Raw genomic sequence first — 6,193 nt, 5'->3', positions numbered from 1 at the left:
TTCTCGCCTTTGATTCAAGAGCCCGTTTTATCGGAAATTCCTTGAAAACAAAGGCGCGCGACTTTGAATGCATTTATGGGGGCAATGCCTTGAAATGAGCGCCGCGCCCTTGAATGGGCGTCGGATTTTTATCATTGTAGGCGATAGATCCTTGGAAAGCAGTGACATATCCCTGAAAATAAAGACTTCTCTTGGTATTCAAATACAACTTTGTCAGATATCTCTGGCGGCTGAATGTTATTAGATAAGAACTCCCTCCCTCCTTCATGCAAAATCAATATAGTTTTATGTTGATGGTGTAATTGATGTAAACAGGGATCGCCATGAATATTAAATTTCTGTAATATTACAAGAATTTGCCCCTTACATTAATGAAGGTTTAAAATATGCTGATCAAATTTTATAAATAGTATAATATTAATAATCTGATTTTTTCTATTAATGATGAATTAAAAGTTTGATAATTTGGAACTGTGAATTTAACACTAAGTGAAAAACTCAAATTTCTTAAAAAGGGATTTTTGATTACACAAATAATCGTCAATCTTCCTACCTCTAATTATTGATTGATAAAATAGTTAAAAATTTGAATATTTAAATTTATGATACTTAAAGTATCTCTTAGTAGTACTCTGTACTTACTTTATACTTACTATAGATACTTTAGACTTTTGTTTTTATTACTCATAACTTAGAACCAAATTTATCAATTGAACTCAGTTTAGGCTCATTACAAAGGGAAAGAATTATTCTTTGCAATGAAAAAAAAATTATGACGTTTCATCAACATTTCAACCCGTCATTCACATTTTAAAAAAAGTCAAAAGTGTCCATTTTACCCCAACCTCCCCTAAGTAATCAAAAAATTTAAGAGTGATGTTAACTACTGGACGGCTACAATCTTTAATGGTAATTAAATATTATGGATTTGGCTATTCCTGGATGTAAAAGTCAACCACCCTTTAACCCAATTCACCACCAATTTTTTTTTTTATCAAGAAAATGAAAAAAATTAACAAGACACCGAAGATGTCTTAAATAATAAGATATTTCGATGAATTTAGATAAGTTTTCAGTTTTCCGGAAAATATGCGAAAAATGATTTTTCTACTCAACTGTCTAGAATTCAGACATCATTTTTGTCGTAAATTCCAAATCACTGCTAATAAATTATACCCCCTCCCTCACCAGCAATGTGCAGATAACGTTTTTCTTCCACCGAGAACTCCATTATTCTCATCATTAGTTACTCCACATCCCCATCATGTCACCATCATCTGATGAATGACAGATTTCTGAAAAGAACATCTCTGACACTATGAGAACACAACGTTGACAATTGGACATGTGACGCATATCAATCGAAGTTTTCACCTTCCTGAAATTAGGACGATAAGACTGATAAGGACGGTGTCATGTCAAATTGTCAACTGCATCCCCTCCCTCAGCCCCCCCGCCCTTCCTTCCTACCCTACCCTAAAGTTGGTACATTGCACAAGATCATTGTTCATAATGTGAATCCACAGCGTGATACACAGGCCACCAAAGTGTAGGTGGTAGGAGGGAGAGGCTGAACTAGTGCCGTGGATTAGTACTGTCATTGGTTACTGCCGGGATAATGTTCGTGTATTACGCACACGAACGCGCTAAACTACCCGGAGGGGAGGGATACATAGTTATGGGATTGTGTATGGTCATATTATGGGATGGGATCGGCATGCGAGAGAAGTCTATGGTCATTCGTGGGTAAGTCACCGCTTGGTGGATGGGGGGGGGGGATGTATGGGGACGTAGATACTGGCTTTGTATGCGATTTGAAAGCGACTTTTATAGACGATATGCGTGATAACGAGGGGGGAGTTGATGATGATCCAGGAGATGGGATTTATAGTTGATGAGGTGGAGGGGTGGATATACACTGCGGAAAAATTGGAGAAAAAGTCCAGTGCTCGGCACCACAATCGAGACACAAACTGTCATGCTCCCATTCTTTATTCGATAAATTGCAGGCGGGTGTATCTTTGATGCAGCTGTAATTGTACGAGAATACGTCTGTGATCTTTCCTTCTCTCTCGAATTTCCTAGAAACTTCCTGAATTTTTCCGAAATTTCTAGAAATTCCTTGAATTCCCTTAAAATTTCTGGAAACTCCCGGAATTCTCTTGACATTTCAAGAAATACCTTGAATTTCCTCCAATTTTTTTGAAACTCCTTGTATTTTCTCGAATTTTCTAGAACCTTCTTGCTTTTATACAAATTTTCTAGAACCTTCTTGCATTCGCACGAATAATCTAGAAACTCTTTGAATCCCCTTGAACTTTCTAGAAACTTCTTAAACTCTCTCAATTTTTCTAGAAACTCCCTGAATTTCTTCGGAATTTCTAGAAACTTCTCGAATTCTCTCGAAATTTGTAAAAACTCCTTGTATTCCCTCGCATTTTCTATAAACTGCCGGAATTTCCTCGAAATTTCTAGAAATTTCTGGAATCCCCTCGAATTATTTTAAAACTTTTCAAATTCCCTCCAAATTTCTAGAAATTCCTTGAATTCCCTCGAGATTCCGAGAAACTCCTTGCATTCCCTTGAATTTTCTAGAAACTCCTTGAATTCCCTTGAATTTTCTAGAAACTCCCTGCATCCCTTTGAATTTTTTAAAAACCTCTTGAATTCTCGCGAATGTTCTAGGAATTCTCTGAATTTCCTTGAAATTCCGTGAATTTTTTCGAAATTTCAAGAAACTTCTCGAATTACCTCGAAATGTCCAAAATTTTCTAGAATTCCGATAGATAACACTGCACATAAGGACCGTTTCCCAAAAAGACCCCCCATAACGAAACCATAGATGTATCCACGTAAAAAAAATTCTATATGGGAACAGCAAATTTTGATGTAAGATTGTCAATTTTTGCAAGGATGCTCGAGAAAAATTCTAGAGCTAATCTGTTCATTTTGTGGGGAATTCCGAGGAAATTGTAGGAAAAATTTGAGCAAGGTATTATATGTGAGGTATTCCACGTCAAATGAGTCAATCGCTGACCCTCACTCTCTTGGAAATTAATAACGATTTTTTCTACGATCGGGGAAATTGAAAAACTATCTCTCAAATTTTTTCAGATTTTTTCGGCAGCCCAGTTCGGAAATGTGATTTTTTTTCACATTTTTCCGTTTTTTCCAATAACTCGAGTTGTATTTGTCCGATTTTGATTTATTAAGCGTCAAAATTTTCCATTTCTTATTGCCTATATGACTATTTTTAGTAATTTTTTTTTCGATTCCTAGCTGCTCATAATAACGAATTTTCGAAAAAAAAAGTTGAAAAACTTGAATTTTGCAAATTACGTCACGGTTGATATTCAAATTTTTTTTTTCAGTAATTCTCTTAATCAAAACAAGTATTTTGAGCTGTTATTCAAGTTGGGCATCCTCCTGGATCTATGTTATTTTTTATTTTTCCTTTTGGAAATTTCGCATTCTTGGTCAAAACACCCCAAAACGACTTCGATTATGTATCGAAAAAATATGTAATATATAGGCCGGTATACAATCAAATTCACTTCATACTGTCTATAATCAAAGTCAATCAACGTCATTTTGAGGTGTTGCGACCAAATTTACGGAATTTCGAAACGGAAAAAGTGAAAATAAAATAGATTCAGGACGATACCCAACTTGTATGATGGCTCAAAATACTTGTTTCGAATATAAGAATTACTGAAAAAAAATGAAACAAATCATCCGTGACGTAATTTGCAAAATTCAAGTTTTTCAAATTTTTTATCCGAAAAGTCGTTAGTATGCGCATCTAGAGATCGGAAAAAAAATTTCACTAAAAATATTCTTATAGGCAGTAAGAAATGAAAAATTTTGATGCTTAATAAATCAAAATCGGATGGATAGAACTCGAGTTATTGAAAAAAACCGGAAAAACTAAACAAAAATCATATCTCCGAGCTGGGCTGCCGAAAAAATCAGAAAAAAATTGAGATATAGTTTTTCAACTTCTCTAATCGTAGAAAAAATCGCCATCAATTTCCAAGTGGGTGAGGGTCAGCGGTTGACTCATTTAGCGTGGAATATCTTATATATAAGATAATTTTGAAAAGCTGTTATTTATAACATCTTTTTTTCGCATACCCGAGTGGAAATTGCTTCAGGCCCACCTGAAGCACGATCAGAACTTGATCAGGTTTTTGTAAGGCTCGACTGATCCGGTGATACCTGATGAGAACCTGACCAAATTCTAATCCAGCAGATCGGATCCGAAGAACTACAGGCGGTTTCAGATCGAGTTCTGATCAGGTAGACATGATCAAATGATGCCTGATGAGAACCTGACCAAGTTTTGATCCAGTAGATCGGATCCAAAAAAATGCAGGATGATTCAGATCAAGTTCTGATCAGGTAGGCACGATCTCACTCTGAGGTCGACTGCTTGACCCCAATTTGATCAAATTCCGATTTGATGTCTTTGATCGGCATTTAAACGGGGTCAATTGAAGAGAAAATGATCAGATTCAGATCCGGTCCACCTGACTTTAATTTTAATAAGTTTTTCGGATAATTTAATTAACTATTATTATACTATTCAAATTAAGTTTTATCAAGCATTATCAATAATTATTTTCAATCTTTAAAAAGGATCATTATACTATAATTAAAATAAATTGAATTAAATTAATTTAATATAAAGAATTTAATTTAATTAATCAATTTAATTAACAGCCTGCCCTTCTCAAATGTACAGAACGGAGGGATGATTGATGCCGTAAATACGTATTAGAGGAGTATCAAACTTACACGCAAATGATCTTGAGAAAAAAAATCACCAAATGTCTATTTATTCATTAGGGTTATTGTTATTACCATTATTATTATTATTCATTCATGAAATAAATAAAAATTTAATTGAGCATATTTTATCTCTGAGAATACACNCCGGTATACAATCAAATTCACTTCATACTGTCTATAATCAAAGTCAATCAACGTCATTTTGAGGTGTTGCGACCAAATTTACGGAATTTCGAAACGGAAAAAGTGAAAATAAAATAGATTCAGGACGATACCCAACTTGTATGATGGCTCAAAATACTTGTTTCGAATATAAGAATTACTGAAAAAAAATGAAACAAATCATCCGTGACGTAATTTGCAAAATTCAAGTTTTTCAAATTTTTTATCCGAAAAGTCGTTAGTATGCGCATCTAGAGATCGGAAAAAAAATTTCACTAAAAATATTCTTATAGGCAGTAAGAAATGAAAAATTTTGATGCTTAATAAATCAAAATCGGATGGATAGAACTCGAGTTATTGAAAAAAACCGGAAAAACTAAACAAAAATCATATCTCCGAGCTGGGCTGCCGAAAAAATCAGAAAAAAATTGAGATATAGTTTTTCAACTTCTCTAATCGTAGAAAAAATCGCCATCAATTTCCAAGTGGGTGAGGGTCAGCGGTTGACTCATTTAGCGTGGAATATCTTATATATAAGATAATTTTGAAAAGCTGTTATTTATAACATCTTTTTTTCGCATACCCGAGTGGAAATTGCTTCAGGCCCACCTGAAGCACGATCAGAACTTGATCAGGTTTTTGTAAGGCTCGACTGATCCGGTGATACCTGATGAGAACCTGACCAAATTCTAATCCAGCAGATCGGATCCGAAGAACTACAGGCGGTTTCAGATCGAGTTCTGATCAGGTAGACATGATCAAATGATGCCTGATGAGAACCTGACCAAGTTTTGATCCAGTAGATCGGATCCAAAAAAATGCAGGATGATTCAGATCAAGTTCTGATCAGGTAGGCACGATCTCACTCTGAGGTNCTCGACTGATCCGGTGATACCTGATGAGAACCTGACCAAATTCTAATCCAGCAGATCGGATCCGAAGAACTACAGGCGGTTTCAGATCGAGTTCTGATCAGGTAGACATGATCAAATGATGCCTGATGAGAACCTGACCAAGTTTTGATCCAGTAGATCGGATCCAAAAAAATGCAGGATGATTCAGATCAAGTTCTGATCAGGTAGGCACGATCTCACTCTGAGGTCGACTGCTTGACCCCAATTTGATCAAATTCCGATTTGATGTCTTTGATCGGCATTTAAACGGGGTCAATTGAAGAGAAAATGATCAGATTCAGATCCGGTCCACCTGACTTTAATTTTAATAAGTTTTTCGGATAATT

The sequence above is a fragment of the Diachasma alloeum genome, unplaced genomic scaffold (assembly GCF_001412515.2).
Source record: "Diachasma alloeum isolate Michigan unplaced genomic scaffold, Dall2.0 Dall_scaffold_00207, whole genome shotgun sequence".
Classification (NCBI taxonomy): Eukaryota; Metazoa; Arthropoda; class Insecta; order Hymenoptera; family Braconidae; genus Diachasma; species Diachasma alloeum.
Note: the sequence above shows the minus strand (reverse complement) of the source record.